The sequence below is a fragment of the Rutidosis leptorrhynchoides genome, chromosome 2, assembly GCF_046630445.1.
Source record: "Rutidosis leptorrhynchoides isolate AG116_Rl617_1_P2 chromosome 2, CSIRO_AGI_Rlap_v1, whole genome shotgun sequence".
Taxonomy (NCBI): domain Eukaryota; kingdom Viridiplantae; phylum Streptophyta; class Magnoliopsida; order Asterales; family Asteraceae; genus Rutidosis; species Rutidosis leptorrhynchoides.
This window is the reverse complement of record NC_092334.1, coordinates 457,867,223-457,880,055: the sequence shown is the minus strand read 5'-3', so window position 1 is coordinate 457,880,055 and position 12,833 is coordinate 457,867,223. Positions and strand designations below refer to the sequence as shown.

The 12,833-nt window shown below is 32.6% G+C and overlaps 1 non-coding gene across 1 annotated transcript; it reads left to right on the top strand.

Moving 5' to 3' along the window:
• The first annotated feature begins 1,639 nt into the window (after positions 1–1,639).
• TRNAR-ACG (transfer RNA arginine (anticodon ACG)) lies at positions 1,640–1,713 on the top strand. The gene has a single exon. It is a non-coding gene; the product is annotated as a tRNA-Arg (tRNA).
• Positions 1,714–12,833: the final 11,120 nt, after the last annotated feature.

The window sequence follows — 12,833 nt, the reverse complement described above, 5'->3', positions numbered from 1 at the left end:
AAGTCTCTGTTGAGAGGTCCACTAAGATTTGAGAAAATCTATTCCTCTTAACGATATTCATAATAATTTGTAAAGCTATTTATAAATAAAAACAAAAAGTGTCATTTACAAAAGTTAGACAAAAGTTAGTGGAGAATTGGTTTCCATAATATTCTATTAATCTATTTTCAAACGTACAAAGACGTTTTCAGTTTAAAAAGAACTTTATTATTAAAACGTATATAACTTTTATAAATATCTAGAATCACTTTTGACAACTCATTACTTAACCAGTATAATAAATATAACGATATTTATATTTTATTTCATTAAATATATATAACGATTTAAATTAATATTATATATATTTATACGCGTATTATACATACATAGTTTTTTATACTTTTACTATACTTTAACTTTACCTTTACTTTCCTTTTACTTTACTTTAACTTTAATAATTCATACTTTAATAATTCACTTTAATAATTCACTTTAATAATTCACTTTAATAATTCATACTTTAATAATTCATACTTTAATAATTCACTTTAATAATTCATACTTTAATAATTAACTTTTATAATTCAAAAATCTATTATAAATAGAATTCAATAGGTTTCATTATTTCATAGAAACTTGAAAATATATTTCTCTAAACTCTCTCAATTGATATATATATATATATATATATATATATATATATATATATATATATATATATATATATATATATATATATATATATATATATATATATATATATTTGCTCTGTATTATTTCAAGATATTATTAGTATACATAAAATATTACGACGGAGTGCTGTCCGAGTGATTTCAAAATAGTTTTTTTGAATGAGTCGAAGCTAAGGAAATTATGGGTTATAGCTATGGAGGTGATGGGTATGGTTCATGGGTATGCTCGTGAGGTCAATCTAGTGTTTATCATCTCCGTTGCGTCTACGTATTTTCCTGCAATATTGAATCTCAATATTGATACGTTCGTGAATCCGAGGCCAACCTTGCACTTATTAAATGACGTTATATGTATTTTTACTACGAAATACAGTATTGTGAGTTTCATTTGCTCCCTTTTATATATATTTTTGGGACTGAGAATACATGCGCTGTTTTTATAAATGTTTTACGAAATAGGCACAAGTACTAAAACTAATTCTACGTGGGTTTAAACCAGAAATATACCCTTAGCTTGGTAACATTAAACTACTTGTCTATGTACGGTAGGCGCGAATCCTAAAGATAGATCTATTGGGCCTGACAAACCCCATCCTGACTATGGGATGCTTTAGTACTTCGAGGTTATTTTAAACACACCTAATCTGGTGTACTTCAGAGGGTAAAACATGAACGTTAAGGCTTGTTACCGGGTGCCTACAACTTATAGAATACTTTTATACACTTGCGAGTGTACATATATTTATAAACGGAAATCTTGTGGTCTATTAATATATTGAAATGATTGTTATGATAAACCTGTGAACTCACCAACCTTTTGGTTGACACTTTAAAGCATGTTTATTCTCAGGTATTAAAGAAATCTTCCGCTGTGCATTAGCTCATTTTAAGGATATTACTTGGAGTCATTCATGGCATATTTTGAAAGACGTTGCATTCGAGTCATTGAGAGTGGAGACGGAGTGGGGCCTGTAGCTCAGAGGATTAGAGCACGTGGCTACGAACCACGGTGTCGGGGGTTCGAATCCCTCCTCGCCCACAACCGGCCCAAATTATTATTAAGCCAATTATAGTTGGATGTATTATGAAATGGTGTGCATGCCGTCAACTTTCGTTGTAAAGAAAGTTTGTCTTTTAAAAACGAATGCAATGTTTGTAAAATGTATCATATAGAGGTCAAATACCTCGCGATGTAATCAACTATTGTGAATCGTTTATAATGTATATGAACGGGTCCTTTCAGTTGGTATCAGAGCGGTGGTCTTAGCGAACCAGGTCTGCATTAGTGTGTCTAACTGATAGTCGTTAGGATGCATTCGTGAGTCTGGACTTCGACCGTGTCTGCATTTCAAAAGTTTTGCTCATCATTCTTGTCGGAAATTACCTGCTTATCATTCTTAGTCTAGACACATCTTATTGCATTGATTGCATGAATAGTGTATAGACAAAATTCATATCTTAGCGTATCTGCTAATTCATATCTTAGCGTATCTGTTACTGTAAACTTTGCCTGACATATTCCGTAAATTCCTCCGTAATCTACGAAACCTTTTGCTCTATATAATTAGAATACCACCCGATAGCCAGAAAATCATTTCATATCGAAAAATTATTTATTCAATCGTACGAAATGGAATTCGTCATTAGTTCAAGTCCCTCGGATTCTGAAATGGAATCCCACACAAGTTCCGAAAGCAGTGTGACCGGAATGGATCAACCAATTAGTCATCATCTATTCTGGATGAATTGGGGATGGTTTCGTAGCCTCCCTAATCATTGGAGACAAGAAGAAGGTGATCCCTTCCATCCACCACATTGCCCTCTTGGCGAAGAACCTGAAGCACTTACCGGCGAACCTATCCGAAACACCATTTTCTCTCTTATTTCTAGAGTATCTCGTCACGATTACATACTACACCAAATTCTAGATTTTATTTATCCGATCGTCCGAACCAACAATCACCCCGGTGTAATAGAAGAAGTCAACGAGCTTCGCGCTCGGGTAGTGGCTTTGGAGAATATGGTGCATAGGTTACAAACACCAGCAGCAGCACCAGCAGCATAAACAGTACCACCATCAGCAACACCAACAGTACCATCACCACCAACAACAACAACATCCACATCCCACACCGCAACATCACAATATGTATCTCAAACATCAACGTCATACGCCCTGTAAATATCCAGGAATATCAACAACAACAAACGATGAAGTATTAATTCATAAACTTCATTGAAGAGATATCTCTGCGGCAGTTATGTAATCTCCAAAATCTTAGAGATTATTTAATTCTGACCGTAAATCGGATGAGTGAACGGAGATGGTAGAGTAGAAACTTTGATCGAAAATGGTGTACGATTTACAAGCTAGAATTGTTTTACCAACAGCATCAACAGGACCGTAGCATCATCAACACAGTCAGTGCCGTCAGTATCGTCAGAATCAACAGCACCTGTAACATCATAAACTCTGTCAGTTCAAGAATCATTGTGGACATCATTACGAATCAACAACAAATATATTGTATCAACGAGTTATGAAGTATTAACTCATTTCCAATCGAAAGATTTATATGTATATTTTATATGTATAAATTTTTAAACCATAATAAATCTTCCCGTATTAAGCTATTATGTGTGAATCTTAACTACTCAGTTAATTCATATTACAAATATGCAATGATGTACGTCCTTCGTCCGCAACTTAACCATCGTTAATTACAATCTCTGTCTCAATTCAATAAAAAAATCCAATTTATAATAAATCAAGTGTATTATTCGAATATATGTTTGATTTTACGCTTTCATCATCGATGTACTCGAAACTTTTCAAATAACATCATTCGTACCTTGCGAAGTTTACAAGAATTTCACGAAAACCAACAAATAACAAAGTAATGATTCATAATTTCAATATTATTGAAGAAATACTTATGCAATTTATAAAGTTTTAGGGATTACTCAATTCTAGTTCCAACCATAAAACAAATGAGTTTAATTTAATATTAACTCATTAAATCTATATTACATCTAAAGAAAATATACACATATATTTTCATAAAGACTGTAATAAACTTCTTTTGTACAAAATATTAATTGTGAAAATTTTTTTAACGGGTAGGTAATACCCGAGAGATATATAAATTCACAATTAATATATTACATTTTTCGAAACTTATTCAGCAATCATCAATTATACTCCCTACTTTCACAACAATATCCATTCTTTCATATAAATCAAAACAATCATACTCATTCAAATTCAATTACATATTCTGATTTTGAAATCGCATAATTCAATTCGAAATACAACCAGTATCATCACTCTTAGATTCCTATATCTTTCAAAGCTATACTTTGACTTCAAAACTGTGTTAGAACATCATATGTATTAACGATTACAATATGTGCTCAAACCCTTCGAAATTCCTGAAGACACTTCAACTAAGGAACAATCGAGATGATGATCCAACCACATGTTACCCACAGTTATACACCTGAAAAACTCTCAAAACCCAAGTCATAGTTCGACACGTATCCGTGTTAGACCCTTTGGCATTTACTAGCTAAAATAACTTTTCAATTCCGTTTCAAAATAGACAGTTTTGTCACAGCTCCAGCAAGTCATCTTCGACTTCTCAATCAAAACAGTCTTATTATAACCTCGATAGATACGTTGCCCTTTCGCCAACGTTACCGGGGAATCGTTTATATTCACCACATTAGCAATAAACTTACCAACAACTTCATTGATCTTTGACTTTCCAAAAAAAAAAATCATTATAATTATCGAAACCCTAACATATACTCATTCGTACCTTCTAACAAGAATTGCCATACCAATTATTGAGAATCAGCAATCAGTATTTTGAAACCTCGCAGCATGTCTACATCAACAATTACATATACACACAACGTCTACCTCCAAAACTTACATTCTTTGAATGAGAAATTTCTGAAAAACACCCTAAACTGCGAATCAGTTCTCGAAATTTTGAAAAATGCTGATGAAGAAGCAAAAACTGTAAACGACCTTAACAGTAAAAAGTTGGATGATAAAGGATAGTATATTGGCAAAGCTCAGAAAAAGAGAAGCTTTGGAACTGGAAAACGGATTGAGCAAAGTATGAATGAGGCTGTGGACAAATCACAAAGGCTGAACCTGCCTTCAAAGAATCCAAATGATTCAGTACTTGCTGAAGTCATTAACGAATACCATGCTCCTGACTCTAAACCCTTGCGGACAATATCCTTCATCATCCTCTGATATTAGACATTCTAAGATATCATCGTATCTTTCATTATAAATATCATCCATACTTCTGAAGATATTTTTATAATTATTCTTATCTGAAATCATTTACCTCTTCGCGCTATCTGTATTATATCATAAAAGAAACTATTTTAGATTCTAAATTCTGAAACATTCGAGTTTAAAATAGGAATATTCTTGAAGAAGTGTTGGGAGCTGAAGCATGAGTTAGTATAATATAATGACACTTGATCAACGTGATTATATTACAGTAATTCATGCTGAGTTTCTAAATGAAACATGATGATTCACAGATCATAACGTCATCATGTGCTATGTTACGCGACTCTTGTATTCTCTTTGATCTCTAAATATCAAGAAAATATTTCTTGATGATTCGGCCTTTTCCGAGGTATTCTGGTAATTTGACAAGTCAAGATCGTGTCATTACAATTTCCTTCCTAGAACATTAACAATGTTCATTCCGAAATTTTTATCTGCGAATTCTGGACCATTACAAGCGGTGCTTAATAGCAAGAAGAAGAAACGGAAGGACAAAGCTCCGAACTAGAAATGGGAGTATAAATCATAGCAAATAGAAGAGAGCATTAACTGTGGATGACAATGATTATAGAAGAAGCAAGGACTTTGAAATATAAGGGAAGATATAAAACCCAACAACAACCCAGAAATCACAAACTGTATATATCAATTCATATAGCAATATAAAGACACGGGAGAACTAAAAACACTATAAAACCAAGAGTATAGTAGAAGTAAATAGATTCTTCCAGAGGCAGATGAAAAAAAAGAGCGACAGATATGAAAGTGAGGAGTATATCAAGAATCAGCACTGGATGAAGCATATTGACAAATACTTTAAAATATGAGTTGAGAAGGTGTGAGTTGTAAGAAAACAAATGAGGTGGATTTATAGTGAAATATCCGACAGAGAAATCAAAATGGATTATCGCATTAATTCGAAGAGGATCATAATTTCCTTAATCGCCGAATAATCAAATCCAATATAGATTACAAAGATTTTCTTTTCGGAGATCAATCGTGATGACGTCAAAAGATACGACGAATCACTATTATCTTATTTCATTCATTTACGATAACTTCACTCATACGCTTCGAGTAATCGAATTATTTTATCCATTCTTCTTGAACATGATAAAACTCTATAATCGTTATAATAACATTCTCATTGTTAGTCATGATGACCTCTATCAAATTTCGGGGACGAAATTTCTTTAACGGGTAGGTACTGTGACGACCCGGAAATTTCCGACCAAATTTAAACTTTAATCTTTATATTATTTAGACACGATAAGCAAAGTTTGTTAAGTTAAATCTCAAGAATTTTAAACTGTGTTCATACATTCATTATAACCTCGACCAAATTCCGACGATTCACGAACCGTTATATATAAATAGATATGTATATGTATATATATATATTATAACTTGAGAATATTAATAAATTATTAAACGTATAATACTTTACACGAACGTATTTGTTTCAATATGATTTTCGACGAAAAAAAATATATTAAATGATTGAATTATCAGAAACATTGAATTATGATTACAAGTCTCTGTTGAGAGGTCCACTAAGATTTGAGAAAATCTATTCCTCTTAACGATATTCAGAATAATTTGTAAAGCTATTTATAAATAAAAACAAAAAGTGTCATTTACGAAAGTTAGACAAAAGTTAGTGGAGAATTGGTTTCCATAATATTCTATTAATCTATTTTCAAACGTACAAAGACGTTTTCAGTTTAAAAAGAACTTTATTATTAAAACGTATATAACTTTTATAAATATCTAGAATCACTTTTGACAACTCATTACTTAACCAGTATAATAAATATAACGATATTTATATTTTATTTCATTAAATATATATAACGATTTAAATTAATATTATATATATTTATACGCGTATTATACATACATAGTTTTTTATACTTTTACTATACTTTAACTTTACCTTTACTTTCCTTTTACTTTACTTTAACTTTAATAATTTATACTTTAATAATTCACTTTAATAATTCACTTTAATAATTCACTTTAATAATTCATACTTTAATAATTCATACTTTAATAATTCACTTTAATAATTCATACTTTAATAATTAACTTTTATAATTCAAAAATCTATTATAAATAGAATTCAATAGGTTTCATTATTTCATAGAAACTTGAAAATATATTTCTCTAAACTCTCTCAATTGATATATATATATATATATATATATATATATATATATATATATATATATATATATATATATATATATATATATATATATATATATATATATATATATATATATATATATATATTTGCTCTGTATTATTTCAAGATATTATTAGTATACATAAAATATTACGACGGAGTGCTGTCCGAGTGATTTCAAAATAGTTTTTTTGAATGAGTCGAAGCTAAGGAAATTATGGGTTACAGCTATGGAGGTGATGTGTATGGTTCATGGGTATGCTCGTGAGGTCAATCTAGTGTTTATCATCTCCGTTGCGTCTACGTACTTTCCTGCAATATTGAATCTCAATATTGATACGTTCGTGAATCCGAGGCCAACCTTGCACTTATTAAATGACGTTATATGTATTTTTACTACGAAATACAGTATTGTGAGTTTCATTTGCTCCCTTTTATATATATTTTTGGGACTGAGAATACATGCGCTGTTTTTATAAATGTTTTACGAAATAGGCACAAGTACTAAAACTAATTCTACGTGGGTTTAAACCAGAAATATACCCTTAGCTTGGTAACATTAAACTACTTGTCTATGTACGGTAGGTGCGAATCCTAAAGATAGATCTATTAGGCCTGACAAACCCCATCCTGACTATGGGATGCTTTAGTACTTCGAGGTTATTTTAAACACACATGATCTGGTGTACTTCAGAGGGTAAAACATGAACGTTAAGGCTTGTTACCGGGTGCCTACAACTTATAGAATACTTTTATACACTTGCGAGTGTACATATATTTATAAACGGAAATCTTGTGGTCTATTAATATATTGAAATGATTGTTATGATAAACCTGTGAACTCACCAACCTTTTGGTTGACACTTTAAAGCATGTTTATTCTCAGGTATTAAAGAAATCTTCCGCTGTGCATTAGCTCATTTTAAGGATATTACTTGGAGTCATTCATGGCATATTTTGAAAGACGTTGCATTCGAGTCATTGAGTTCATCAAGATTATTATTAAGCCAATTATAGTTGGATGTATTATGAAATGGTGTGCATGCCGTCAACTTTCATTGTAAAGAAAGTTTGTCTTTTAAAAACGAATGCAATATTTGTAAAATGTATCATATAGAGGTCAAATACCTCGCGATGTAATCAACTATTGTGAATCGTTTATAATGTATATGAACGGGTCTTTTCAATTATCATTATTATGAACACGATATAAAAGACGATTAAAAGCTATTAAACGAAACGATTAGGAAATAATGAGTATGAGTATCATGATGAAATTAAAATATTATAAGATATTGATTTAGATAAAATTATCGTTCTTATTATTTTTATCATTACTATTATTATTAAAAGTATCGTTAGTATTTAAAACTTTCATTTTAACAAAAATTATCATTTTAATAGAAATGTCATTGTTATTATAAAATATCATTATTATTATCATTTTAAATAGAATTATTATTTTAAAGTTAATATTAAAAAAGTATCGTAAATATTAAAGTTATCATAATTAGAATTATCATTTTATCATAATGTCATTTTTAGTAATTATAAATATTGATATTTTTATTAATAGAATAATAATAATAATTATTACAAAATAATATAACTTTTACTTACTATTATTATAGATATTATTTTATCAAATAAATATGTGATACAAACATATTTTACTACGTGTAATAAAATTACTTTAATAATACCTATCATATTATCTTTATGATATTAAATGAACTCTATAAATTTTATTACTTAATATATATAAAAGTATATTTTATTATATAAATTTTAATATAAAATTTTATTTATTAATAAATGAATTATATTATTTACTCTAATAAATCTTTTAAAAATATAAAACGACGATATTTAAACTATATATTAATAATGTATAGATTTTGGAAATTATTTTGAGTCAAATTGACTTTTGTTGACCTTTACATATTATTCTCGAGCCTTAGGATTATGATACACTATGACTTGACCTAATTTGTTAGACAAATATTGACCAACACATAAATATATATAATTAATTTAGGTTCGTGAATCCGAGGCCAACCTTGCACTTGTTCAATGACATTATATGTATTTTTACTACGAAATACAGTATGGTGAGTTTCATTTGCTCCCTTTTTAAATGCTTTTGCAATATATATTTTTGGGACTGAGAATACATGCGCTTTTATAAATGTTTTACGAAATAGACACAAGTAATCGAAACTACATTATATGGTTGAATGATCGAAGCCGAATATGCCCCTTTTTGCTTGGTAGCCTAAGAATTAGGGAACATCACTAATTTTGAGAATTAGTGCATGCCTAATTGACGCGAATCCTAAAGATAGATCTATTGGGCCTAACGAACCCCATCCAAAGTACCGGATGCTTTAGTACTTCGAATTTGTTTTTATCATGTCCGAAGGATTTCCTGGAATGATAGGGGATATTCTTATATGCATCTTGTTAATGTCGGTTACCAGGTGTTCACCATATGAATGATTTTTGTCTCTATGCATGGGACGTATATTTATGAGAACTGGAAATGAAATTCTTGTGGTCTATTAAAATAATGGAAATGAATGATTGTGATAAACTAATGAACTCACCAACCTTTCGGTTGACACTTTAAAGCATGTTTATTTTCAGGTGTTAAAGAAATCTTCCGCTGTGCATTTGCTCATTTTAGAGATATTACTTGGAGTCATTCATGGCATATTTTGAAAGACGTTGCATTCGAGTCGTTGAAATTCATCAAGATTATTATTAAGTCAATTATAGTTGGATGTATTATGAAATGGTATGCATGCCGTCAACTTTCGTTGTAAAGAAAGTTTGTCTTTTAGAATCGAATGTAATGTTTGTAAAATGTATCATATAGAGGTCAAATACCTCGCGTTGAAATCAACTATTGTGAATCGTTTATAATGTATATGAACGGGTCCTTTCAACTATGGTGTTCATGTTACAAAGACTCCAATCTACTGTGATAACACAAGTGCAATAGCTATCACCAACAATCCTGTGATGCATTCAAGAACAAAGCACATTGACGTTCGATATCACTTCATAAGGGATCATGTTCAAAAAGGAGATGTGGAGCTACATTTTATTTCAACAGACCAGCAGTTAGCAGATCTATTCTCAAAGCCCTTAGATGAGAAATATTTTAACTAACTCATCTCTGAGCTGGGTATGCTTGAACTTTAAATAAAAGACACTTTTTGTTGGTGTGCTGGCTCTACAACATGTAGGGCAAACCAGTAAGTCATTTTTGTTAACTTACTGCCTACATGTAAAACACTCAGTACAACAAGGTCTTTTATACTTTGGTTACTCAAAATGTTTTTAATTGCAATAATAAATAGCTCACAAAATTAAATGATTCCTTAAATCTGAAACTCATTTACTCCCAATGATTTAAATTAAATTCATGACATATTAAATGTAACAAAGTATTTTGTATTTAATACAAAACTTATTTTGTGGTTTTTAAATCATTTTTTTTGAATTAAAACCTGCTGCATTTAATGCTGAATGGGAGGTATGAGTGTTCAAGTCGTATATACGTCAAATCAACAGTCTGTATCCCCTCGGAAGTGTGCCAGTCTGTCACATCTGCCCACGCGCCTGCTAATGGCAGTTGCCATTTTCTCTCTCCTGCCTTTTTCATCCAATCACAACGGTTAAAAGAGTGTTTTATCTTCCATAATAACCTTCGGTTATTCAGTTTTCAAATTCACACTCTTCTATCTAAAAATCCCCAAATCTTCAAATCAATTCATACATCCATCTTCTACGAAATCATCAATGGCAGAACAATAACAACATCAATCACCACCTGCTACAAACCAGCCAGAGGAACAACAACCACAGCAACAACAACCGGTAGAACAACCACAACCGGAACAGAAACCACCACCGGTCATCGAAGAACAAGTGGTGCAGGGCCCTCTGTTCAACCTGCACCCAAGCCTTGTTAGGGCTGCAAATGCACCAGAACACTCTTCCATTCGCCTATCGAGAGGCAATGCTGCTCATGCCCTTTCAATTCCCAAATCCAAAGCCAACATGGGCTATGATACGCTTATCGATTACATAAGACAATCACCACTGGCTCGAGCTATTACCAGCGTACCTTCTCGTCTTTATCCGGCCTGTTTGGCCAGATTCTGGTATACTGCCACCACGACCACCACTCAACAGAACGTTCCATGTATTCGTGGCATGGTGACTAAAACCCTAGCCTGCTCCATCACTGTTGATGCTATCCGACGTGCTCTCCAATTACCTATTGGTCCATTCATTAATTCACCAACCAGTGATGAGTTTAGAAGAGAAGTACTGAAAATTATAGGGTTTGATGGACCAGTGGCTCATACGCCCTTAAGGAAGCAGATGCCACCTCTGTGGAATTACTTCTTTGGTTTGCTGACTCATTGCATCAGTCAGAAGTTCGGGAGCTTTGATCAGTGCTCAGATTTTGAGCTGAAGATTGGTCAGGGGATGCTGTTCAATCGAAATATTGATTATGCCGGTGAAATTTACTTAAGGCTAAGGGAAATGGTGCTTGCACCCAAACGAACACACTTAATCCCCTTTCCAAGGTTTTTGAGCCTTGTTTTTGAAAATGAGCTGGGTGAAGCTTACCAGCAGATTACTGATGAATCATTCGACCTGCCTCCAAAACAAGGGGGAATGCCAAAAGATGCTCCTGATGCTCCATATAATGCCTTGACACCAGGCATGCTTGAGTATCTTGCTGCTCGAGGTGGAGTGAACCAACCGACTGCCTCTGGTGTTGCACCAACTGAGGGGGATGGACCTCAGCGAAAGCCAGCTGTAAAAAGGAAGAAGCCAGCTACCTCAACTAGTACAGCCACCGTCTCACATACTGGTAAAGCAGTAGTTGTATTAGAATCTAGTGCTCTCTGATCATAAAGAACATCCCTAGTCTTATATACTGACTATCCACTTCTAGTATTGGAATCCGTTGCTTAACTATTTCTTGGTAACAGGCAAATTCAAACGAGCAAAAGCTGGCTCCAAGCACACCACAGGGGAGATTGCACCAGTCTCAACTGCTGCTCCTGCAAAGGATGTGGCTATGGAACCTGGTGCATTTCTAGACCAAGCAGCAGAAAATTCTAACATAATTAAAAATCTTTTAACTGCTGACTTGAAAAATGAAAGTGGAGTTAAAGGTATAACCCTGGCTCCCAAGCTGACTGGTTTTAAAACTAGTGTTAAGAAGAGTAGCAACCCGTACTCTTCTAGCCAGACACTTCCACATTTTTCAAAATTGAACTTAATGCTATATCCTCTGCTGACAGTACAACCAACAGAGCACATACCTGGCCCCTAAAGCAAACTTGAGCTGGGTCCTCATCGTGTTGGACCAGCTCAGGACTCTGCACAGCCATTATGTTACTCGGATCCTGATAAGAGTCTCACTCCTACATCATTACCAGCCAGAACTCTTACACTATCTGGGTCAACATGTGTCGCCAATGAGTCAGTAGAGTCACAGCTGTACTTACAGACACCTTATTCTGTCTCATTCGAAGGGCTGACCAAATCACCAGTCTATCCCCAGAGACCAATAACAGATGCAATTGTTGAGTCAAATTTATTTGGTTCTACAGTTGTTAACATA